At 40.4% G+C, this 27,292-nt stretch overlaps 2 long non-coding RNA genes across 2 annotated transcripts in view; both read left to right on the forward strand.

Moving 5' to 3' along the window:
- Nucleotides 1-6,249, forward strand: part of LOC120324407 — a 36,535-nt gene extending 30,286 nt beyond the window's left edge. The window contains exons 2-3 of the long non-coding RNA XR_005565692.1: nt 4,608-4,784; nt 6,139-6,249. This is a non-coding gene — a long non-coding RNA (uncharacterized LOC120324407). The remainder of the gene's footprint in view (nt 1-4,607; nt 4,785-6,138) is intronic.
- Nucleotides 6,250-16,312: 10,063 nt separating this feature from the next.
- Nucleotides 16,313-22,807, forward strand: LOC120324406. The gene is made up of 2 exons (XR_005565691.1): nt 16,313-16,433; nt 20,850-22,807. It is a non-coding gene; the product is annotated as an uncharacterized LOC120324406 (long non-coding RNA).
- Nucleotides 22,808-27,292: the final 4,485 nt, after the last annotated feature.

Below are 27,292 nucleotides of genomic sequence, written 5' to 3' on the forward strand. Positions count from 1 at the left end.
TGCGAATGGAAAAATTAATATTGTGATGCTGCTGCTGCGTTTGAGTCCAGGCATGAACAAAATCAGGCTGCTGGTGTCTGTTGACAGTGTTGCAAGTGGTTTGCTGTCTTTCCATGCTGGAGAGCAGGGAAGTGGCTGTTCAGTGAAAAATGTGGCTGCCGACACGGTTGTCATTTTTCCTCCTTGCTTGTCAGAAGTGGAAATATCCTAGTCCCCTGGAAGGATTAGCCTGTATTGCAGTTAAAAGCTTCCATGATACTAGAATAATGTATGACTCACAATTTTAGTTTCTAGTAATGAACTAGAACAAAATGTTCATATTCTACTCCTGCTGTTCTATATCAGGGATGAACTAGAAACACCCTTTCCTGATCTGCTAAAAGAAATTTGGGAGAGAAGGGAAAAAAAGCTCTAGAGTGACATGGACAAGATGGAAATCAATTTAGGTTTTTGTCATGAAAATGCTCTGATAAAAACTAGGTCGATCATTGCTTAAGTGAGTTGTTGAATTGCTTAATTCTTGCTGGACTGTATTACTCTCAGAGCTGACATTTGAGACCCAGATGGGGAGTGTGTCTGATATCCCAACCAGTCACACATGAAATTACTGGGCATGCAAAACCAGGTTTTCCTTGGGTTTTATGGAATTATTTCCTTTTATCAGTAAGAAAATGGAAACACTGGAAGCTGTTACCTGTGGTAGCATGGTCTTTGTGGAGAAGAGCTGTGGAAAACCTAGCTCAGGAGATGAGAGATTTCCCTGCTGCTGCTGACTAATGTAGGGTCTAAGGCATTGAACTAGAGATATGAAAGACTATATTTCAGAAGCAGAAAGTGAGAAAACCAATGAAGTGTAGGTTATTTGAGAGGCAAGAGAGACAGCTCATTAAAGCATGGGATTGATTAAAAGGCAGGCTGGGATTTCTGAACGACTGCTCTTTGTTTCTTGTACATTCAGTGGATCACAATCTTATGTATATTTGGAGCAGTGAAATCTTATCTTGCCAAAGAAATATTCAAAGAATATCATGTTGTTCTTGCAGTGGCCTTTTGAAGGGGTCAACATACTGTGGTTTGGCCCATGGTAGAGGGGCAACAGTGTGTTTTGGATGTATGATTTTACAGGCAGATGTTGAAATTCCTTGTATGGTCCGTTCTCTAAACTACTTACATTACAGGTGTCATGGTTTAAGCCCAGATGGAAATTAAGCCCCACACAGTTGCTCACTCAACCTCCCCCCTCACCCTGGTGGAATGGGGAGGAGAATCGAAGTCAAACTTGTATGTTGAGATAAGAACAGCTTAATACTTGAAAATAAAGTAAAATACAATAATAATAGTAAACAATAGTAACCTGTCCCAGCTATACTCCCTCCCACTGGTAGGGTGTGAGACAAGGAGGGAAAAAAAAAAAAGTCCTTGACTTAGGACAGACACAACTTAGCAAAAAACAAAACATCAGTGTGTTTTCAACAATGTTCTCATTCCAAATCCAAAACACAGCACTGTAACAGCTATTGAGAAAAATTAACTCTACCTTAGCAAAAACAGGGACAACAGGTTATGCAAATGAAAAAAAAAAATTATTTACTTTGGATGCTTTTCGCTTCTCAAAAGTGAAAGAGCGGATTTAACAAATTTTATCTGCTTTCTATCCAAAGTTATTGACCTTTCTGTCATTTGCTGAAATTAATCACAATTTACTAAGTCTGGATGGATATTTTTCTGGGAGAGGAAAAAAAAAAAGAAAGCTGCTTTTCCACCTTTCCTGCTAATTCTAGCATTGATTTGCCACTGTTCATGTCTACTTCTACTATTGCAGAATTCTTTACTCTGTCTTAAACAACCTCAGTATCTTTCCTAAGGAATCTGAACTCAATTAAGCAGCTTATCTACTCCTTCTTCGAAAATTCATCTGTTCTGCATCACAGCTAATCCCGAAACTTGGCATGATATTATGCACAATTTATTTTCCATTATCATGCTATATTCTTCAGAAAGTATGACAGGAAAGGTTAATGTTCACATAAAAGTGGACACTTTCTCAAAGCACAAAAGATTTAGACCTACTGAGCCTCTACCTTTGGCTTAAGGAAGTCCTTGAGCTGCAAACAGTTTATGAACGTGGCAAGTATATAGTGATACTCTTCCTATGAGTAGTCTACTGGTTGCTGTTGGAGATACATCATACTGGGCTGGATGGACTGTTTGGTAGCTTCTCTGTAGCTGTTCTAATGTATTTCCTCAAAAAAACCTGTATCCAAATTTGAATAGAAGCTAATTAACTTCGTTGGATCCAAATGTTTGTAGCAACATAAGCACAGAGAGCATTTCTGCAAGGGCGTTTCAGTTGAATCAGGATCGATGCAGGTGCATCTTGGATGAAAACCCACAGTCTCACTTAAAATGTGGGCCCTGCCTTTTAAGTGTGCTTGTGTCATTACATCCGTGTGCTTCTAGACATCTTCATCTTACACTAATTGGACCTTCTCCTGTGAACAAGTTTGGGACAACAGGATTTAAACCTCTGTTTCGTATTCTAATACCAATAGCCCTGTCTTTTGAGTGATATTTACTGACGGCTCTTCAACTTAATGCAGATTAAGAACCTGTTTCAAGGAGGCTCTTGTTGCCCTAATAGCTTGTGTAGCTGACAAGTAAAACAACCCATTGCTTTGGAATAATCTTCAGCTTTGAAAATGATGAATATTTAGTAAATAGGTAGCATCAATAAATACAACGTTCCATTGTTCAAAATAAAAGTACTTTTTCATAATAAAATATTAAGATGTAAGACTAATTTATTGTTTAAATATTTTTTTAAATCACTACATTGAGCATAGTGTTTCTATAGGCACTCATATATGGGAACAATTTTATGTATGTGTCCACAGTCTGTCCACACACAACTATTTTAGAATAACACTATTATGACTGCAAAGTCAAGTATTCAAAATTAGGGAGTGTCATAATTAACACCTTATATTTAATCCACTTAATTTTCTCCTTTTTGTATTTTGCATTGTGGCATACAATTTGAATATCATTGTATTCTGTTAGTTTGGGTCTGGTTTCTTTGCTGTTCCTCTGTCTCAGTGTCTAGCATGGATAGTGTTAAATGGAAATAAGTCTGTGCATCAAAAGAGAAGTCTGTAACCTGGAGGGTACAGGTAACAGTGACAAGGGTGTAAAGGTTACAGGGACAGTCACACAGACTTTGTCCTCTTCATAATGCCATCTCCTTTCTTTAGACATTCTGTAAAATTTTGGTTCCTCCCTTCCCTTGCGTCACTTCTTGATCCTGGTACAGTTTTTAGATTGTCTCTATCCCTAAACAAGGTCCTTTTTCAAAACTACAGTGGTTCTTTCCTTACTCCTGATCTCTCTTCAGAAAACTGAATTACTTAACTGAGAACTGACTCTCACAAATTTTCCCACTGAAAGGTTTTGAAAAAGGTTGAGACATTTCCCCAGGTGCAGAACAGAGATGGCAGTGACACGGCATCCACTTGAAATCTCAGAGAGTTGCAGAAAACAAAGGTTGAAAATACTGTATAGTACTAACTGTTGAGCAGCCCCACCAGTAATATATTTGATCATCTCTCTCTCCTCAGTTTCTGTTTATCGTTGTGATTTTATTTATTTTTTTAATAGCAAAAGCTACATATAATACATCTTGCAGAGGAGGCTTTTGGTAAGCACAGGTGAGGGTTAAGTGTCTGACTTTGACTTCCTGTGTGGTATGAGCATTTGACTGGTGATCACATCTCTGCCAAACTTTTCCCTCCATCATTAAATATACCAATGTAAAGCAAAGTAATACAACTCCTATGTAGAACTATAGTTATTAATATATTTTGAACATGCTTTTAAATATATTTTGTTATACTTGTCTTCATAGAATCATAGCATCATTTGGGTAGGAAAAGACCTCTAAGATATGAAGTCCAGCTGTTAAGCCAGCACTGCCCAGTCCACCACTAAACCATGTCTCTAAGGGCCACATCTAGAGTTTTAATAAATGAGAAGTAATCAGTTTAAAAGCAGTGCAGTAAAAAAAAAAAAGAAAAAGAAAAAAAAAAGAGTAGTACAATGTAGCAGCAGTTTTGATGTCTTTTTTAATATATTTTTAAAGTGAGTTGATTGCAATGAGTTTTAACTTAAGCTAGAAGGGAATTAGGTATTTTGCGCTTCTACAAATAATACCAAATGTAAGAGGTCTCTAAAGAGCTGGAGAACTTACAAAATATTAGTGACTTAATCATCTCAGAAGCTGGTATGCTAAAAGGAAATTATTTTTCAAATTACTTTTCTGGGATTGTGTTCTTAGACATTTAAATGCAGATGCACACACAAAGAACAAGTTATGTGTTAATAATCCCAGTCACTTTAGTGACTTTAGTAACTGATACATTTATTCAAATGTTCAGGGAAAATGTATGCCAAAAATGAAAATGCTAGTTTATGGTGCAAACAACAGGAGTGAGGATTAAGTTTCTGCTGGGGATCAAGGAGGGCTTCCCAACATTTTTTCATAGGATTGTATTCATGGGTAGCACAGCCATATTTCCATCTCCAGCACTGTCCCTCTTGCTTTTCCCATGCAGAGTTTCTGTCCTGGACACTGCCACTACACTGTGCTGGTACCACAGAGAAATTTGGCTCTCAGAGTTTGGATTGGTTGCTGAAAGGAGTGGCTGCCAAGCTGACAGGAGAGCAGGACCCTGGTGTGGCAAGAGGAAGCACAGCTTATTTTGGATATCATTGCAGAAAATCTGCAAAAAGTAAGTGTTTGTAATAAGATGATTAGCAAGAACTGTCCAAATCAGTCATATAAAAATTATTTTAATTTGGGATCAATGTTTTTAGTGGATCTGAACTGCAGTTATCTCTCTGGGCAATACAGTATGCCAGATTCACCTGAATTGTTTTTCTTTAAATATAAACTTATTAACAACAAAGAATGTTTCAAAGTTCTAGTGAATCTAGTCCCATTGTTGCATTTTGGAAGGGAAGTAATAATGAGATATTTCGGCTTTTCTTTAGTTGGACAGGTCTTCTAAATATTCACTATTATTGTTGGCTGTATGTGTTCACTAATTATTTTGGGGAGGTAGATTTTTTTCAGTAGATGTTTCAGCATGCCTAAGTGAGCAGAAAGGATCACTGTTTCTGAATTAGAAATTCACACAATAAAAGAAACTTGTAGTAGTATGAAATGTAATGGTTAGGGTTTGTGGTTTTTTAATCTAGAGTTATTTCTCAACTTCAGTGTTCTATCAAAATACATGAACTCCGGTTTGTTTCTCTTTGGGAAGAGATGTACTTCAGTATTAGTGGAGATCACAGTGTACTTAGCCTATAAACTCTTTGAGAGGACAGGAAAACAAATTACAATATTTAAAACAGTATGAAAAAGAAACTGATGTTCTGGAGGTACTTTACATTGGTATATCACCTCCTTTCCCAACATCCACAGGGTTGCAATAATGCATTACAGACTCACAGTATCCTCATAAATTGTGTATTACTACCTCAGTTCAAGTGATAAGAGAGCTGAGATACAGAAATATTTGTGGTAATTCAATAAGCTAGTTAAAAAAATGGAAATATTATCCCCCTTTTTTGAATCCTAATTGTGTTTGAAACAGAAAAAAAAAATTCTCTCATAAAATAATAGCAAAAAAAAATGGAAGGGATCTCTGGCAGCTGTAACCTTCATCCCCACCAAGAGTTCTGCTCTGATTATATCAGTCTCGGAATATGTTTGTTTAACTTGTTCTCTTGTGACAAATACACCACAGCCTGTCCCAGCAATATGTTTCAATGTCTCCCTGTGATTATCTCTAAAAATGTTTGCTGTAACTTAAATCTATTACTTCTAGTTCACAATGGGCATAGAGAACAAATTACTCCTTTCCTTTGAAAACTGTGACCATACTCCTCCTCAGTCTTCCTGTCTGGAGATAAAACAAGTGCAGTTCTTTTGATCTTTCATTGTAGGTCATGTTTTCTAACCCTATGATCACATGGCTCATGCCTTAATAATACTAAATAAAGCAGAAGGATTACTTCACCTGTCTCTCAGAGCAATTTTGTGTTACACACCAAATATGATGTTTGCTTTCTTCCCCCCAGAGTGACACTGCTGATTCATTTTGCTTGTCCTGTGTTGGAGGCCTGTTCTTCTGCATCAAGCCTGCCCTACCCACCCAGCCTGGCCACTGCATGCCCACCTTGCTGTAGTCACAGCTGTGAGTAGGGGCTCTCCTCATCTTATTTTTGCTTTATGCTTCTTCATCAGTGGGGAGGACTCACAAGACACCTGGTTTGCTGTTTTAGAATCCACCTGTCTAGTCCCTTCTAGACTGGATATACAGAGGTAACAGGAACTTGAACCAGAGAGGCCATCCAAGCCATTGTTACTGCACACATCGCCACAAAGTAACTACTTCTATAAATTCTTCAGATATAAGTTTTTTCTTGCCTACACCGTGATGACTGGGAGATCATTCCAGGATGCTGGTCAGCAGCTGAGGGTGGTGAAATATTTGATCCAGTTTGACTGTATTCACTTGTCCTCACAGCAGAACGTTCTCTGTGGTGTTGATCGCCGTGCAGAGCACAGCCCTGTCCCTTCTTTCTTTCTCACAAAAGCCAAGGAGTTTCGATCACCTTCCGTGTGACAAGTGCTGTCAGTGATAGGGTCACCTTTGGCAGCATTCCATGTTTGATTCCTGTTTTCCCGGGCATGGGCAGCTGCAAAAAAACCCAAAAACCGACAAAAAAAGAAAAACCACAAACAAACAAACAGAAAACCACCCTCGCCCCCCCCCCCAAAAAAAAAAAAAACAGAGAAAAGGACAACCTGCAGCATCTGGCGGGTAATAAACAGATGTTGCATCTTACTTTATTTTCTATTTATCTTCATCATTTGCATCTCTCCTCTTAAAAAGAAATATGTTTTGATGAAATTTTATTCAAACGAGAGCTAATCTTCCTGCTCCTATGCGGTGCTCGTATGTCCCGCCTTGCCGCGCCAGTTTCAGTGGGTTCGCTGGACCTGTGCCGTTCCCTGCCCCTTCGTCCCGCTCCTTCCCTCCGGCGGCTCCGCAGCCGCTTCCCTGGCCCGGCCGGGCGCGGTGCCGCCGCCGGCCCCTGGGTGGCGCGTCTGCAGCTCCACGGCGGCTCCCACAGGCTTTGGGAAGCGGCTTTGGGAAGCGGCGGGAGAGCCTTTGGGAGGCGGCGGGGCGGCGGGTCCGGCCCTCCCCCTGCAGCCCTGCGGGGATGGCCCCGCCCGGCACTGGCTCTCCGGTGCCAGAGGAGCTCTGGAGGAGCGCGCCCCGCTCCGGCGAGATCCAGCCCGCAGATTCCCTGCGGCTCCCGGCGGGTGTTCCCCGTGTTCCGTTTCCCTGGATGCCGGGGTTAGGCGCTGTGCCGGCTGGTTAAAGGGCATTCCGGGCCGGGCAGGGGCGGGGGTGGTGGTTCCGTGGGCGGCGGGGCGGGCGCGGCTCGGGGCGGGATGCCCGCTGCGGGAACGCGGCGGGAGCGGCGCTCGGCCGGCCTGGGGGAGCCTTTCCAGGGGGAGCTTTTCTTTGCAGCGGGAGCACCGCAGCTTGGACCGCAGAGCTCGTCCTGCCCCGCCGTGCGCTCCCTGCGGCCGCTCCCAGCGCCGCCGGGTCGGAGCGGAGCGAGTCACGGAGCCGCGTTGGAGCGGGTGTGGGTCCGGGACGGGCCTGATGCTGATGGGAGGGTGGGAAGGCTGGGGCGCCGGTGCTCCTGCCCCGTGCGTGGAATGGTGTGCTAGCACTGAGATAATCGAAAGAACTAGACTTAGGAAGGAGATCGGAAGTAAGAAGTCACCGATGAGCCAGACTTCCAGTGTCCCTGGTGTTGCTTCAGTTCTCCTAACAGTCTTGTTAGTCAGATCATCAGTTTTGGGAAGGGGGCTGCCACAGGGGTTGTGGTTACTACTACGTTAGGAAGTAGTGGTATACGGTGGCAGGGGATCTGTGCAGTGAGTCTCGCTGGTGCCTATGCTACATGCTTTTCAGGATGCTTTACTTTGTGGTAGATCTGCTCTGGAGCGGTGCAGTAATGGCTGGAACACATCTTCCAGTTTAGCTTCGTTTGAGACTAATCCGGCTTCAGACTGCTCCACGGTCTGAACCAGCCGGGATGAAACAATCAGGAGAAATCTCTTCAAAGGCACGCTCCTCATACAAACTGAAACGGCAATGCCGATGCGTTCCGTGCACACCTTTTGTCATCCAGTCCTACAACGCTTGCTCGCTTTGAGTACCATTTATGTAATTCATCTCTTCCACGAAGTTTAGCGGGACTGCTGGCCCAATCCTTGCTAATCACCTGTGATCAACTGTGATAGAACAAGAGCTTTCGAAGAACAGCGTGTGTGTGTCTTTGTGGATTGCAGAATGCAGATAGCTGCAGATCTTTCCAAACCTGAGATCAAGACCGGTTAGTGGTTATTTTAAGTGAAAAGAGTAAGATTTTCAGAGGACTCTGTGTAAAATATTCCCCTCCCCCTTTTTTTCTTTGTCCTTCAGCAACAGCTCAAAAAAAAAAGCAAGTAAGAAAGGTGTAAGCCTGCCTTTGAAAGTTCACAGAATCTCAGATCTATCACTCTTCCTCGTGCTGAGCAACATTATGACAGTACCTACAGAATCCACTCCAATTAAATAGTGTCTGTATAATTTCCATTCAAAATTTGGAAATTTCAGTGCTAGTACCCAGGTTGAACACATCTGATCCCTGCTGCAAGTGCAAACACAATGACTGTTCACATTTTTAATGTGTTTTCTTCTCATCATAGTGTAGACATGTTCAAATACAAGTAACTTAAAACCTTAAAAAATTTCTGAAAGGCATTTGCATTCTGTGCTTGGGTGAAGAGATAAGTTCTTCTACAGCATTTGCTTTCACCAATTGGATGCTGGATTTTTGTATTTAAAAGTAGAACTGGCCAGTGGAATTACCACTGAATCACAGAAAGCAGAGATGGAAAAGCCCAGTTATATCATCTGGCCTTTCTCCTTCCTGTTGAAGGATTACTGTGTACCAAATACTTTAGTGCTTTTTCCAGTGTGGCTTTAAAAGTCTCCAGAGATATGCCATGTGTCTCTTCCTTCAGGCAAATATTCCATAACTTTCTGTACTTTACCATTAGAAATCTTTTCCTGAAATTTGACCTAAATTTCTCCTTTCTTAAGTACATTCCATTTGCTGAAGATTTATTACCTTGAACCATTCTAAGTAATTCCAGTCACTCTTTGGTATTGACATCTCTAACATGCTTGTTATTTCCTAATGCTTTGTCCCTTAATCAGAGCAGCTATCCCTGCCTAGCCTGTGTCTTTGCAGTCTTATACCACTTCTACTTCAGGCTGTAGGCTATAATAGGGATTTTTGCAACATTTGTTGCACTTCCACCCTAAGTTCATTTTCTTGAGAGTGACTTTTATGAGAGTGACTTTTTCGAGAGTGACTTTTTCATGGTTAACATGCGTGAAACTGCAATTTTTCTCTGGAGGAAAATTGTAAAAATGCTGTCATTACGGTTATTATTTTTCAAAGATGTACAGACAGAAATTAAAGATCGTCTCTTAATTACCAAGCAGTGGCACGGGTTGCCCAGAAAGGTTGCAGAATCTCTATCCTTGGAAATGGTCAAAACTCAACGCACCTGTGAGACACTTGCTTGGAGCAGAGTTGATAATCTCCAGACATATCTCCTAACCTCAACTATTCTGGGATTCAGTTGGAAAAGAACAAACCTAGCTCTAACAGCAGTAATTGCTTGACAATGTCCTCTGAGTCTGCACACTCAATTCTTAGTGCTTTATAACGTTAGATGGATTGAGCTTAAACTTTTCTATTGGTCTATTAAGTTTGTTCATAGTTAGAAGCCTAAGAAATTTCCTTTTCCAAATCTTATAGCTAAGTCACTGGGAGCCACAAATTACCTAAAATGAGAGAGTCAGCTGAGCTTGCTCTTGCTCAGTGTTTAGAATGAACAGTCAAGGTTAGAATTTTGAGGTGTATATCTGTCCTTGAAGGTGGACAAATGGAAATTTGCATTAATCTTAATGCATACTAATAAGGAATTGAGTTTCAGAAAGTTATCAGAAATTGAAAAGGCAGAACAAAGAAGTGCCCACTCCAGCTGCATGTATGTGTGCCTATACGGCCTCTTCTGCTACTTCACCACTTTTTTTGTCCCCGAGTCTCACACACCTCAGGACACCAGTTAACCATGAGCTCCGATGACTGGCATCGAGGCTTTCGCATTTTAAAAGATAAGAATCCTGCAGTCCAGGTGAAGCCCACAGGAGCCAGCACATACCACTCAAAGAGAGCCTTAATCTCCGTTTGCTGTCACCGTGGGATGCACAGCTCCACCGCAGGGTGTGCGGTGTGGGCTGTCAGTCAGGGAGGGAGCAGAGGGCCAGCCAGGCGGCCCCACGGCCTCACAGGAGTGGGTCATTGGAGCAGCAGCAGGGGCCAGGGAAGGAGGCTTTCTTCCCTTTAAACAGATGGATTTAGGTGAAACAGAGAAGGAGGAGGGAGGCTGAAATGCGCAGTCCTTTTAGTACCTCCGGGAGCAAAGTGGAGTGTTGCTCTCTTCTTAACTCATACTGGCAGAGTGCAGGAACCTCCTTGTGGGTGTTCACACAGCGAAGCCTGGGAGTTACCAGATCCTGGGAGCTCCCAAAGCATGGGGGTTATGTCTGGACAGGAAGGTGCTGCTTGCCCTGTTCTCAGCAGCCCCTAGCAGCTGGTTGTAATTACACACTGCAGCTTCAGAGGAAGTCGCTGGCTGTGGAGAGTGTGCAGCGCTTGCCTGCAGATCCACTGCTTTTAAGGGTACAATGGAGATGGGGAGGGTATAGAACAGTGGCACAGGGTGAAGGGGAGGGTGAAAGCTTAATTATCCCCCACTTGAACTAGCTGCCTTGTTAAATCATTACATATTTCTGAAAGTCCCTTGATAGATGTAGATCATAAATGAAGTCAGATGAGGGAAAGACCATATTCAGATGCCAGGAACTCCTGCCACAAAGGACTAAAACTTTAGAAGCAAAAAAAGCCTCTAAAACTATCTGGAAAACTATTTATTATTTATTTTACTACTATCGACCAAAAAACATTAGGCTGATTTATGTCTTTTGGAAAGAAAAATTGCATTGAGATGACATATTGCAATGACTATTTTTGGTCTTACCATTTAAAATTATAGAGTTATAATTAGAGCAGTGCAAAATGCAGCTATTTTGATTCTCACTGGGATTCACACAAACATTTGCTTTGGTTTCAATCATTGGATTCAACCCTCCACTCAGTGCTGATTCTGCTTTGAGTGCAGAGGATTCCTTATTTTTTGATTTTTAAACAACCAAACCAATTTGTAGTTGAGAGTTTTTGCTGACTCTTGACCTTAAGATATGTACTGTTTTAACATCACCTAGTAATTGCCTCAAGATTGCCAAAAGAATTGCAAAAATATCTGTGAAGGTGGCTTATAGTGCCAGTTTTGCAATGAAACCCAAAATGAGGCAAATTTTGTCTGGAACTGGACATTGTAACAAAAGCTCTGGTTATAATTCTCGGGGAAAAAACATTTGTAGTGGAAGTGACCAGTGAATCCTAAATATCAACAGAACATATTGCTATGAAATGTGTATACCTAGAGGGGGAAAAATTGATCCCACTCTTGATAGAAAAGCAGCAGCTTACTCAGAGCTATTCTCAGATGTCAGAGTCAGTCATCAAATCCCTGATCTGTGGTTGCATCTTTCTAAGTTTTGATCCCTTCGGGCAACTATTTTTAACAGATGAAGCAGCCAAGGTGCATAGAGAAAAGGTGTGCTGTGCCAGATTAGATTTGAGGGTGCAGCAGAATTGTGACTTGTGTTGTTTGTGGTTTTTTTATTCCTTTCATTCTGTTTCTCAGATGTAGACCCTTCTTGGGGCCATCTGGGTGAGTTATCTTAACATCACAAAGTGTCTGATTAGTTAGGGGTTGCCTAATGACATCAGCAGTTCTTTCAAACAATGTCTGTGCTGTGTGTGGATCCTACATGTAGCTAGGCAGGTACAGCTATCTTGAGTGTGGGAGACAGCTCAAGGTTACTATGGCTCTTTTACCACCAGAGGATATTAAAACTGAGGTGCTTTGGACAGGCTTCTCAGCTGCACTTGCCTGTTTGAAAGCCATACAGGTCTCTTGTTGATATAGGTGTAGAGTCATGAGTTGAGCATTTAGAGACCTGTGATGGGGAGGTAGATTTAACCAAACTAGTGCCTAACTATTATGCTATTGCTTCTTTCTTTCTCTCACTCTTACAGTAGATATTTAAGAAAGAGTATTATGTACTGCTGATGGACTAAACTCTACTTTAATTTATTTGGTTTAAATATACGTATTTCTACATACATTAAAAAAATAAGTAAGAATAACCTCACAGCTTTCAATAGAATTACTCCAGAGAATTCTAACTCCAAAGCCAATTGTGTCTCCAGATGTTTCTTAAGGTTGTCCTTGATTCTGCCTCCTACTTACCCAGACCAAGAACTTGTTGCTATTCCCATCTCATCATGCATTAGGTTCCTGTGGAAAACAGTCTGGAGAGAGAGAAGGCTGATGTCAATATGAGGACAAGATTTGGTCAAGACTTAGGAAAACTCTTGCAGTTTATATATTGTCAGGTTACCTGTACAAATGGGAGGGAAATACAGATCTGTAGCTCATAAATCTGTGTTTACATAGGTGAGTAAATAGCCTTGTTGTTGGAGACAGAGAACTGTATGTCAGAGCAACAGAGCTTATTCTATGGCAGATGCATAACTGTGACTTAGGTACTTATCTCAGGAATTTAGTGTTATAGACAATTTGACCCAGAGACATCATCTGTGGTGGAGTTTTTGCCATGAAAAAATTATTATATTTAATAACATTTCCCAGACGGTCAAAAATGCAAAGGTACATTTATTAGTTGATACATTGCTCAGAAAGATACCTGACACTACAAAAGCTCTTTGGCACCCAAGAGCTTAAAAAGCAGATGGATTTTTTTCCCAACTTAAAAATAGAATGGCCATGGGCTGAAACTTCTAGTAGAATACATTCTTAAGACCAGCTTTTAAACCTGTAGAAATGGGGAGTTACTGTAAATGGAAGCAATGGCAGTTTTTTAAATACAGGAATAGTATGGATACTGACAGAGGTTTATAGTGTCTGGAGATGAATTATTGTTTCTTTGCATTAGGCATTAATGTAATAATTTGAAGATACAGGAGAAATTCTACTCTTAATGGTGGGAGTAAGTAATACTGAGGAAATGGTCTGAATTTATTTTGTGTAATACTTCTTTTAATACCAGTGTCTGTTAAAGACATCTGCTGAAAGTCTGTAACACTGATTTAATAGGGAGTAAAATTAACAAAGTTCTTTAGCAATTCTGTCTTCAGTTTAATATTATGGGCTGTTAAAAGAGGGTTTATATGTGCTACACTATTAACTGAAATTCTGCTCGAGTTGAAATCAGGCCCAGAAAACTTGCTTTTCTTCAGCTCCCGCTAGGTTTTTGAAACAAGTATTTAAAATTTTACAAGAAAACTAATATATTTTTACTTTCTTTAGGATTTTTAAAGGCAATCATGGCAGGCAGAGAAATATTTCTAAACACCTATTCTCTCACTTACAGTATGCGACCTCTCTTGCAATGTTAAAGTGCAACAAAAAATTACCAGCTTCCTACACTAAGTCATTACTACAGAAAGAAAATCCACCTCCAAAGTGACTGAATTACAATTTGTAATAAAACAGTCAATACTTTACACTGGCTTTGTCAGGGCTGAAAGATATGTCTTCAGTTATGAGCGAGACTGGGGGCAGATGGAGGTGGGAATGGAATCCCAGAGATCATGGTCTGGAAGAAAGCTTCCTTGCAGAAATTAAATACTGAGTTTAGAGTAATCCCATTGCTGCTTAACTATGGTTGACATTGTGGAGGTTTTTTACAAAATGTAAATTATAAAGATTAAAATAAAGTAATAAAACACGTTGTATTTTTATCACTTAAATGTGGAGAGGCCTCACGTTTTCCATGCCTGTAGCCTTGATGATTCTTTAGGCAGTTCTGCCAGTGATAAAAGGAATAACTCACCGCTGTCAGGGAACTTGGCTGTTTCATCACTGACATGAGAGGCCAGCATAACTCCATGGTGATTGCTGTCTAAATGACTTATGTAGTTTCTTGATATACTTTTTGATTGAAGAGTGATAACTCCGGCAATGAGTTACTTGGCATCAGCCTCAGAGACAATCTGTTTTCTTTTTATAAATCCTGCAGCACCTTTCAGCCACCCATTCTTAAATAAGACTATGGTGGATTAGGTTCTAACGTGCTGGCTGAATTTAGCCAAAGGATGGTTAAATTAGATTTTTCTGCCATTATTTTTCTCTGTTTTCATTTGTTTGTTTGTTTATTTGTGGGGTTTGGGGTTTGTTTGGTTGGTTGTTGTTGTTGTTTTTGTAGAATTGTACTTCCCAAAGTGAAGCATTGACAAAACAAGAGGTGAGCTAAAAGACTATCTTCATTTTACATCATAGGAGTGTGACAGGGCATTTTCTTTCTGGTGGTAGTGGCAGACCACATTGTCAAAGAACCCAGAGAGGAAAAATACACTAACACTAGCCTAACTCTAAAGTCTTGGACACACCCAAGAGGAAGGAAAAAAATAAAGAAAAATTTTCTACAACATATCGTAGCTTGGAATGTCTTTATTAGTGATTTAAACATCACTGTGCAAGGAGGGAGGTTGTTGTACAATAAATGAGGTATACGACAGATAGAATTATACTGTGAAACCAACAAGATTTCATGCAAGGTTTTGGATGGAAACAGAAGCAGTTTCTTTGCTGAGTAGCAAAGATTGTTAGATTTGCTAGAGTTTTATTTGGAGGATTCCCCAAATAAATAACAGGATATTTTAATAACAGGATAACTGAGGAGTGTTAAATATAATCTGAAGAGTTGCAGAGGCGATGGGTGCTTTGGACATCCCCTTTCTTTATGTCTGTTACTCTTTTTATTAAAGTAAATCAGTTAAATCTTACAGAAAGAGTTGAGCTTATATTTATGTTAAACCAGTCAACCTCCTGTTTCTCTCTTTTTTTCACCTTGGCTCTTTATTTTTAGACAGAGCAGTGAGTGAAAGGTATAGGTGAGTTTTACAGTATTTACACCACAGAAATGCACGGTGCTCCAGTCAGAATCCGTGTCCTTTCGAGGCAGATGTTGTTTAAACAAATGTTAAGGTTGTGGTTCCTTCTTGGAAGTGTGTATAAGAGCCATCTGCATCAGGCAGGTGTCTTGATTTGTGTCACAGGATGAAAGATACTATGTTTCATCCGTTCCATTTAAACCTTGAAATGACAGTGCATTTTCGTGCGGTTACTTTCAAAGAATTCTAGCTATGCAAAGTTTAGTGTTTGTCAAAGAAAAAAAACTATACATAAGGAGAAAAGGCAAATCACAGAGAAGTTGTATATATGGCCTGAGTTAAAAGACTGTCCACTGTCCTTACTGAGGTAGTTCAGTGATTGTCACGTGGGTTCATTTTGTATGGGATGTTCATGTTAGTCACCCAAAGCAACAGACAACAGGATTATGACAGATGAAGGGTTGCCATTCTTCACATCTCTCTTAAGCCTTTCCTAATTTCTTCTCTTTCGCATGTATTTTTAGGTTTACATTTGTGTTTCTTTATTGTTCAGGGTATGCTGCCTTGTGAAAAAGAAGGACTCACAGCCTTCATCACTGTCACAGGAACAGACTGTTAACTTTTTGGTTCCAAGCAGCACGCTGGAATTGCAGGTGAGGCAAGGCTGCTGGCCTTTGCAAAATGCAGGGTGTGTTTGGGACACAGAACTGCCTGCTGTACTCAAGTGGGCAGTGCTGAGAGCTCATCTGGTACATAAGAAGACACCCTGCATTTTGAGGGATAGAGTTCAGGAGTAGCCCATCAGTGTGCAACCATGCTACTCACAGAACCGTTTCCGTGACCGCTCCATTGATGCCGTGATGAATGCTGCCTTGTGCTTACAGTGGATCCTGCCTCCTATTCCATTTTTCATTCTGTCCACGCAAGGGTTGCACGAAGGCCCAGCCTTTCAGATCTGAATTTGCTTTCCGTGATTCTGACATTCAGATTCATTGAGGTTTGATTTTTTTCAACCTGACAGAACCTCGCTTTTATTTTCTAATTCATATTCACTCTTTCTCTACAGCAAAATCTGTCAGTCATGGGAAATTACATGAATGATTCTGTGGAGGCTAAACCAAGATTGCTGAACTCATTTTCATGCATGGCTAACTGCAGAATTGAACCTCATGCTCCAGAAGTGAAAGGTTAGTGATTTTAGATAATTTCAAAACGATCGTATAGGAGTTGATACAGCTACTGTCAGTCTACCCTAATCCTGTTCTTTGTTGACTCTGCCCTTGCGAAGGCACTGCTTTCTGTCAGTGATTAAGGGGAGAGATTGGTTTCAGTGATGCTGATTCAGCACAGCAAAGAATCTGTACATTAGCGAGGACTGTGAGAGAATTTTAAATATAGGTAGAGTACCACACTTCTATTATTACTGTGTCTTGGAAGTGAAACTCTAGTGTAGTTACTGGACCAGGCAATGTGGGAGAGGTGACAGATCTCTTTCTGAGTCATAAGACAGAAAAATCAGGAAACCGTGTATCCAGTTTTTGGCTTCTCAGTGTCTCTGCTATAAAATTATGATGTGCAAATAAATAGGTCTATAGAGCTAGTATACATTCTACTGGACTCTTCCTTTAGTAACAAAATGACATGGACAGCTGAATAATAATTAACTCTGCCAAGTCAGTCTCTTTGCTCTTTATGGAATGATACTCTATAATCTTGAGGTCTCTTGTTTTTTTCCTATCTGCACAAAGTTAGATGCTTTCATAAATACAATATGCAACTTGATTAATTTTGGTGGATCATAAGATGCCCTTATGCACATAAAGGTACCTAGTCTGTACAGCAACTGAGTGGTGTGACACTGCCATACAAATTGAAGAACATATTAAACACCAAGGAAACCCCACCAACAAAAATTACATCTAGTGTGTGAGAATACTGGAAGGGATGATAAATATTTCCAACTGGGTAGTGTACAATTCAGCTTTGTCTTCTTTATGGAATTGAAGTCTGCTCTAACTCAAAATTAGCAATAGCAGTCAATTCAGAGAAAAAAGGCATCAAGCTTCTGGTGCCATTCTAGCTGAGGCAGTATGTGTTTCCTTTACCAGAGAGGAAACACAGATTCAAAAAAACTCCACCAAACCTGTAATGGAAAGGTACTACCTTCCTATACTCTAACATTTGCTGGTCTTGGCAAGAAAAATTGGTTGGTTTGTGAAGCAAATAAGCCTACCTCCAAAATTAAACTGTGATCAGCGCACTGACCTAGAACTTGAAATATCAATATGCAAGATACTGTGAAAAAAAGGGTGGAGACCCTGGATCAGTATAGACCAATATGCAAAATTATTATGCTGACAGGTTCTCTCCCTCTGAGTGGGACTTGTAAAACTATGACACTTTTTTATTGAGTTCTGGATAAGAAGCCTGGGTTATTAGGAGAAATGGGAGTCAAACAGGTGAAGTGGAAAATGACTGCACATCTCACAGGAAAAGAATTAGGTAAAAAACACATCTATACATAAAGGCATTAATGCTATACCATAGAAAAGTTAAAAATTTTGTTATTTATTTCCTATTTTATGGGGTATTGTTTGCAGATCATGTACTTCTGCAAAGATGGTGCTTTAGTCTTGGTCTGCAGTGCTGGATTTCTCTAGAATATGTCCCACATGAATCACGGGAACACTGATGAGCTCAAAGCCCAAACAATATGGGTATTGTGTCTGCTATCACCTCATTCAATCAGAAAGCCTTGTTAAGCTATCAAATGCAAAACATGCTTAAGAGACTAGCAAGTTACCTTGAAGTATCTGTTGCATGAAAATCATGCTGTGTTAACTGATCCAACACAAATATTTGTTATATGCAAACAAAAGAGATGCTGAAAATAAGGATGTAAACACCTTATCTGGGCAAGTTTGCCATGTAAAATCAACTATAATTATAATAGCAATTTGAAAGAAGCAATGTGAAATGCCCCCAATTGTTTACAAAGTTAGTGGCTCCTAGTAAATAAAGGAGATGCCAGTATAGCTAGCAGAGTGAAATGAAGAATCACAGGTACTGTCTTTTGTCACTTCACTGCTCTGTGGCTTATAATTGCTCTGCAAAGAGGAATAATGATGCTCAGGAAGGTTTTAGAGCCACAAGCAATAAATGCTAATTATTATCAGTGGATATTTCAGGCAAACCCAGAAATGAGAGCAGATACAAATGAACCCTCAATTATGTCTGGCTATATCCAGGAAAACCAGAAGTCCTTTCACAATTACTTCTCTGTTTGCCAGCCACATCTGCCCTATCTTGCAATTTGCACAATTATATATAATGAATACATATATTTATACATACACACATACATATGCATGTATATCCATATATACATGTATATCTTGCTGAACATTAAGACTGCTCTTTAAGAATGACATAAAACCCTTGGATTCCATATCTTTGGGGAGTGATAGAGGTCAAAATGAACACCACTGTTGTGTTCATTTCAACATGGAGAACTATGTAAAAATGAGAAAGTCTCCCAAAAATAGACAAAGAATGGCACCCAGGACAATTAAATCCATAAAGGCAGTATGAAGACTACAGGAGGACACCAAATAGGAAGCAAAGTGCCAATGCACATGATTTGCTGAACATGCCTGAGAAAATAGAACTAAGTGGTCATGGCCAAACAGCAAAGAGAAATAAAGAAGAAGGTGTTTTTCCAAAAGCTAAAGACATATCCAAGTGAAAAAAATAAATCAAAAGTATCATAAACAATGATAGATGTTAGTATAATTACAAGTAAATGTAATTACTATTATAATTATTATGAGTCTGAGACCTAACTAGCAAGAATCAAAAATTATTCAATATTCTTCTTCCAACACATCAGGAGGGAAAAAAAATTGTCACTGAGTCTGAATATGACAAGGGTATAAAATGAACCCTTAGGGAGGATGGAGTCATGGAGAGAAGCTGAACCATTTGCATATTTTGTTCACTGTGGAAGATGGGATTCCATGACCCTGGCTGAACACTAGGGGCTCATCAAACCTATTACACCCTTCCTCATCTGGACAGGGGAGAGAAAATATAAGGAAAGGCTCATGAGCTGGAATAAAGACAGGGACAGATTACAAACCGATTACAATCATGGGCAAAACAGACTTGACTTGGGGAGAAATTAATTTGAGTTATTGCCAATGAAATCAGAGTATGGTAGTGAGAAATAAAAACTAAAGCTTATAAACATCTCCCCACCCCTCCCTTCTTCCTGGGCTTAATTTAGCTTGTGAATTCTCTACCTTCTCACCCTCCAGCAGCACAGGGGAATGGGGAATAGGGTTTGTGGTCAGTTTGTCACACATTGTCTCTGCTGCTGCTTCCTCTTCAGGGGGATGACTCCTCACAGAGAGTTTTCTACTCCAGCATGGGGTCCCTCCCATGGGAGACAGCTGTCCATGAACTTCTCCAGTGTTAGTCCTTCAGCTGCAGTTCTTCATGGACTGCTCCAGAGTGGATCCCTTTCCACACGGTGCAGTCCTTCAGGAACAGGCTGCTCCAGCATTAGTCCCCCACAGGGTCACAAGTCCTGCCAGCAAACCTGCTCCAGTGAGGGCTCCTCTCTCCTTGGGGTCACAGGTCCTGCCAGGAGCCTGCTCCAGCACAGGACTCTCATGGAGTCACAGCACCCTTCAGTCATCCACCTCTAGTGTGGGGTCCTCCACAGGCTGCAGATGGATCTCTGCTCCCACATGGACCTCCATGGGCTGCAGAGGCACAGCTGCCTCACCATGGGCTGCAGTGGAATCTCAGCTCTGGCACCTGGAGCACCTCCTCACCCTCCTTCTTCACTGACCTTGGTGTCTGCAGAGTTGTTTCTCACATATTTTCACTCCTCTCTGTGGCTGCAGTTGTGCAGGGGTTTTTGTTTCCCCTTCTTAGATGCATGACCCCCACTGCTGATGGGCTCAGCCTTGGCCAGCAGTGGCTCCATCCTGGGTCCGGCTGGGCACTGGCACCATCGGACACAGGGGATGCTTCTGGCAACTTCTCACAGAAGCCACCCTGTAGCCCCCCCCTCACTTCTACCAAAACCTTTCCATGCAAATCCAACGCAGAAGAAATCAAGGAGATTGTCCTTTCCTAGACTTTTTTGGGTATTCAAGGAACTTGGCAGAGAATGTCTCTGAAATATCTGGAAGGGGTAATGGTACAAAAGGCAGATGAATGCAGATGAGCCTCCAGGATCTGAAGGATTTACCCATGAATTCTAAGAGAACTCAGAAATGAAATAGCAGCACGTAACCTGTTTCTTCACTATTCCTCAGCACATGAAGATCAGAAGGTGTCAAATGTGATGTCAGTCATTAAGAAAATTCCAAGGATGTCCAGCAACTTAAAATTGAGATCTGTTTAAGGTGAATGGCTAGATATTGTAAGAATTATTATCATCTACCTCAGTAAATACTATCTAATCAGTGAAAGTTAATAAAGCTCTCAGAGTTCTTCGAAGGGGTCAGTGATTTATAAATGAGGATCATCTAATATAGTCAACTTGGATTTTCAGATGATTTCTGACAGAACTTTTAATCAAAATGTTTTAGGAAAACCAAGCAACACAAGAATGTCTTATGCTGGCATAAGAAGGAAGGCACTGAAGTGGATGAGAATGTGATTTAAAAGATGGGAACATAAGGTAAACCATCCTTGGATGGAAGAGAATGCTTGGTTCTTGCACAGGAGGGAGAACAAAAGCAAAATTCCATATGGAATTTGAACCTATACTATTCATTATATTCTTAAATTACCTGGAGAAGGAAAGTTATCAGTGAGGTGACAAAGCTTTGCTAGGTTATGCAAGGTAGTTAGATGAGGGAGACTGCATAGCTTGCAGAAAGATTGACTGTACAAAAAACCAACAGGTGCAGCTCAGTGTACATAACTGTAGAATGGTATATTTGGGGAAGAATAATCCTATTTTCACATCTTGGATCATTTCTAAGCTGGCTCAAAGATCTTCAGGAACAAGACCTTTGGGTTATGGTAGACAGTTCCATGAAAATACCACTTAGTTCAAGAAAAAAAAACTAGCTAGGAATGATTAAGAAGCAAATAGAAAAAAACAGGATCATTACACTTACTGTTCAAAGCCATATGCTACTGTAAAAATCCAGGGTTCTGGTCCATTTATCTAGGACAAGACATACCAGAAATGAAATTATTCAGGGATGACAAGGATGATCAGAGGTATACTGCGACTTCCACTACAACATGCAAGGTACTCCATCCATTGAATATCCAAGAATCTTATTTGGAAAAAAACATGACATAGTGGGAAGGTAAGAAGAGGTCTGCAGAACTGAGAGGTCTGGAGAAAAGTGGAGTGGGATTGACTTTTCCCTGTCTCTTGTAATACAGGCATAAAGGGTATAGGAAGAAGTTAGTAAGACCTTCATTCAGAATAAACCAGAGGAACCAGTTCTTCAGACACTTCTATAAGGACCTGTGGTCGTGCTCCTCAAATGATCTTCTGGATCAAGGAGTCTATAAAGCAGCAAAGATAGACTGGAAAAAACCTTGAAAGAGATGCTGTGGAGTCCACTAACTAGATAAATCACATAACCTGACCTGAAAATGTTTGAAGGCTGGGAGGCAGTATGTGCTTACTCTGTTCTGGTTTTTCCTAGGGGCTCACTCCCATGGTTAAATGTGGGAGATGGACCTGTGGTCTGAACCGACACGTAAGTTCACGTCACTTTGTCCTTGCACACCAAAGTCAGAATTAAATGAATGAAGATATTAACAGCTTACATATATTTATAGCTTTCAAGTTCCCTAAATAAGCGTAATGTTATGAAAATTTAGGATCAGAAGAAACTTTAAGAAGTCACCTAATCCACCGCTTTGTTCCATGGCAAAATCAATTACAGCCCTTAGTGACAAATTTGTCCAACCTGTTCCTAAAACTTTCAGTGATGGAGAATCAAGGGCCTCCATAAGTAATCTATTTAAAGCCTCACTATGAGAAGGATTTTTTCCCTGTCTAATGGGAATCTAATCAGCTGTTGTTTGCTGTAAACCATTAGTTAGCTGCAAACCTGAGCTAAGATGGGAGGTGTCCTACGTTTCTGATGAATGTTGTCCAGTAACTTCAGTGACTCTGGAAATAGCCTGAACATAGGCTTGGTTTTTAATGTAGCTAGTAATTACTGGGGTTTGTATTTTGGTTAATATGACCAAGCATGACCAGGGATCTATTCTGTATCCTTTCAGGGTTTTAAGGTCATTCTAATGTTTTATCTCTTCAGCATTTTCTGGCTTCAGGTAAACTTTCCTTGAGCAGTGCTTTCTTAAACCCAGCGTGTTTTGACTTTGCTGCAACAAAGGCTGTTTGAAAGGTGTGTCTACAGAAAAAGTGGGACAAAAAGATTTCTTTTAAAACATTACTGAAAACCAGCATGTAATATTTTCTTTCTTTCCTGTAAGGTCTAATTTCTGGTTTTGCCTGTAATTCACTGAACTGTATGTGTTCAAGATTAAATGAATGTTTGAGCTGTCTTAAGTGATGCTGCTCTGTTCATGCAAACTGCTTCTTGAAGATGATTGTTAATTGAGTTCCCTGTTTTCCAGGTAACTGATTTGAGAAGAGGGTTATGCCTAGCAGAAATGCTAAGTACCTACAGATTCCACTGAATTTGATGTGGGTAGCTCTTAAGTCTTTCAAAAAAATCAACTCAAATGAGGCATTTTAGCAAAACTTTTTAAGCTTAATTCCTTTGTTCCGAGTTTCCACTCTCTAATGTAAGAGCACTGTCTTCTCACTTGCAATTAATTGTGAAAATCAGTCTGTTGGTACATGTTAAACACTCTGGAGCAGTGGTGGTGGTGATTTTGAGGAAATGAATGTCTGTGAACAGGGTTTGATTTAGTAAATAGATATGAGGTGATACGTGGAGCTAAAAGGAAAAAAATGTATTAGATAGCTGCTCACTGGTGAGCACTGACAGTTCAGTGCACAGAATGATGCAAACATCCTGTGGAAAAATAGTGTGTAAGGGTGTATTTGAAGACTTCATCATACTGTGGATTGTGCAAGGAAGCCAACTAAAGATTGCACAAGCGCTTTGATTTTGGTGGTTTTAAGCTCATTGCGAGACTACAACCTCAGTGATTTAAATAATAGGCTTAAATAAAGGTTTGTAAATGCAAGTGATATAGATGTGTATTTGTAGATTGTAAGCTCTAGCAGTTTCAATGAAACAACGCTGTTGTCAGTCAGCACATTGGCACAGGGAGGAAAATACCATATTTCTCTTGAAGACTGAATTTATACTGTCTTACAAAAAATTACCACTATGGGAAAATTACCCTTTATTTCTGTTTCCCTGAAATTTAAGAACTTTAAAAACAAATGTTCCCATTTGAATATTGAACTTGAATGGTTATGCCAAGAATCGCAGAACAAGCATCAGTTTCCCACATGAAGGAACATGATCATGTTCACTCTGAAATTCTTATAAATGGCTGGCATGGAAACAGGAATTGCCTTGGAGGGAAAAAAAAAATTAAAAAATCCCTTGACTACTTCCCCATCACCAAAGTTGGGCATTTAATTTTATTGATGGGGAATTTAGCCCTGTGAATTCAGGCTGCATTGAAATGGGGCAGTCATTGGTGAGAAGCACCGGGCTACTCCGTATAAGAATGGCTAAAGGAATTTAAGTTCCTTCATGTGTATTTCTCATGAAAGCTGCAAGGAACCACCAGAATCATCACTCTGGGATTTTTCCAAGTGCCTTTCTTCTCATTCTATCCTCTCCACTCCCCTGCCTCCTCCATTACAACCCAGTTTTCTCTTGAGATCAGTGCAACAGATCAAAGGCTGAGATGGGGCCTTTGCCTGAGTGATTTTCCTTTCCCCCTTCAAGCTCTCTGCTAGATCTCTCCGTGCATATCTCCTACAGCTGCTAGCTTCAAAACTAGATTTTCAACTTAACAGGAAGACATACTGTGGCATATCAGGATTAACTATATGAATTCTTCCTAAGCTAGAATGTATTTCAATAACACTAATCTGACAGGACAGTGCGTCGGTAACAGTGCTCATTTATGGCATTCACTTTTTTTTTAACGTTCTTGTTGTGACCTATGTGTAATTAGAACAGGAGATAACAAGTACACATTTTGCATTCCTTCCCCATATTTTTCCAGCCCTCGCTCAGCAGAGTACTCAGGTGTGTGTGTGTATATCTCAATCCACGTGCCTGTCCTGCTATAATATCTGCTGAATTGGAGCTTTCGGTGGTGTTCACAACTGGGAAAATTTTGTAAAAATTCTGATTTGGATTCCCCATGTTCTACAAATTGAAATGTACAAGCTGGAAAGTGTGTTTAGAGTGTGTTTTGGGTTTGTTTGTGTTTACACATAGCGATCACTCCTCTTCCTGCAATGCCTTAAATCGCCACCTTTTGCAATTTGAACTTGCTTTCTGATTTTCTTTGTTGCTTCCCGTTCTTTCCTTTATTGTTCTGATGTTCCTCTGCAGCCTTTATGATTTTTTTCTTAACTATTTAGAGCAACATCTTTTGCTCCAGAGTCGGTTCATCCCTTGAAGAATTCCTACAGCTCTGGATGTTCTGACAGCCGTAGCTTGTGGCCACCGCAGCTGTCATGAGAATTTTTGCCATGCTGTAGTTGGATTTCACAGATACATTCATTCCTGGAGCTTGTGGGGTTTTTTGTTTTCAATCAACCCTCAACTATGCGGCTTTGCTTTAACTGCTCTCCAAATGACATTATTATTCTTTTTGTGACTATGGATGTATTTAAGTGCTTGTGGTAGTAACTGAAGCACATCTGATTTGCTCATTCCAAGAGAACCTTCAGCAGAAATCTTCTGAAACTCTTTCCAATATGTAAGAAAGCTGCTTCTTGCAGACCCAAAAGGTGTGTTAGCTGGGTTTCAAAGTTATTCAGTGAAGACATTGCCTCTAGGCTCGCCTTCCAGCAGGTGCCTGTGTCACCATGTCATCCATAGATTTAGACATAAAACATTGTACTGGTTTAAGAGTTAACCAGCAGGGGAAATGAACTCAACTCAAAGGAGAGATTATAAGTCAGAATAACAATTTACTAAAATAATACAGTAAGTACAATCATACAAACAAACAATTGGTCTTAACCCACAAAACCCAAATGTATAACCCAGTACCCTGGGGCATGAACAACGTGGTGTTCCTTGGGCCCCGCTTGAGTCCAAAGTAAAGGGAGAGGGGAAGAACCTGCTGGTGGGAGAGCTGTTGCAGTCTAGTCAAAAGTGGTGATTGCAGTGAGATGCTGGGGGGAGAGCTGTTGCAGTCTGGTCAAAGTGGTGATTGGAGTCCAGTATAGGGTGGTGATCCAAGTCTGTTTGAGAGCGATGAGCCGCAGTCCTTCTCTGGATCCCACAGAGTGGTTAAAAATGTTCCAAGACTCCAAGATTATATATCCTGCAGTTCAGGCAGGAATGCTCAGCACTTCCCTCAGGGCGGGGAGTTCCACAAAGGGTGTGAGGACAGGAGCATCCTCCTATCTCACAGGCCTCTTAACACCTAGTTTATAGCCTGAGGAGTCAGGCTCTATGGGCAGAGGGTGTAAATGGTTCATTGATAACAGTTTCTGGGAAATGGCATGGAAGGCTATAGAATACACAGTTTTGGGTTACACCCATACCCTGATGAACTGGTCTCAGTTGTCCTAACTAGGACAAACATTTAATTAGAGTATGACCTTTCAGAAATGTTTCCACCCAGGTGGCCACTCTGAAGGTTAATCTGTTGCCCAGGATGGTTTGAAACTTGCTGCTACAACGATTGCAGTTTCCAACCCGATTGGCAGTGCCAGGACCTAAAGTGTGGTTTCTAATAGAGTGGGATTCCTATTTATCCTCACAGGGATATTTTTCATGTTGCCCATCTACTGGATAACCCCCTAGCTCAGCTGACCAAAGGGAAGTGCTATGTTGCTCTGCAAAGACTTATTTTCTGTATTATTTAGGGAGCTCCTCCCACTTATATGACTAGCTAGATTATCCGTGAGGCTCTACTTGTTCTGAAACCACTATTGATTAAATGCTGAGATGAAATTTTTTTTTAGAAACTGTCATTGGAACATGCTTAGGCTGCACTTGCTGTCAGCTTAACAGTCATGTTTCTGTGTCTTCCTCTAAATTCCTCTCCCAGCTGGGCTCTTTCATATCTTAGCATTAAAATAGTTTCTTCCTAATTAGACAGATCTCTGTCATGATAATCATCTTGAGAACGTATGCTGTATTTTCATACCGCGTATCTTTTCACAGATCAGGCCTGTGCTTTATAATTTTTTCAAAATCATAACTCACTGAATAGATCCTTTGCCAAGCAATCATCTCCAGTAACTAGTAATTAGTGTCCTGTCAGCTGATATCGGTAGGCATTAGTGTTCAACTGCTGGCATCAGCAAGTTCATCTTACATCATTTAGAATTCTGATATATTTGATACTTTTCAAATTCCAGTTGTGAAGATAATTTTTTAAAGCTGATGTGCAGACAGGGGGAAAAAGAAGTATACAGCAAATATACACATTTGTGCATGCAAAGTAAATTACCACAGAAGAGGTGAGTGTTTTTAAGTTCATAAATTTAAGTTATAAATGTAAGTGCACACCTTGATCACGAGTGAGACTGTGCTTCTGACCACAGAACAGAGTTGTTTGGTCAGGGTTGTGAAGAACATCTGCTTTAATGACAATAATCAGTAGTTAGAATGAAACTGAGATCTCTCTATTTCTCACACTGCCCAGGCTATAATCTGAGGGATTTTTTCCTGTTTTTATTTATTCAGACTCAGAGGCTTAGCAGAAGTGTTGTCCTTCACAAAAATTAAATTAAATAGTTCACTAAATAGCTCATTTTACTTTCAGCTTTCAGAAGCTGGTAATTGTTTATGTAAGTGTCCTTAAAATAAATGATGCAAAAATGAACTGTGAAATCTTATCTCTATTATGCTGTTTTACAAATGCCACTCAG

Source organism: Pipra filicauda, unplaced genomic scaffold (assembly GCF_003945595.2).
Source record: "Pipra filicauda isolate LSUMZ 115617 unplaced genomic scaffold, ASM394559v2 scaffold516_size422861_pilon, whole genome shotgun sequence".
NCBI lineage: Eukaryota > Metazoa > Chordata > Aves > Passeriformes > Pipridae > Pipra > Pipra filicauda.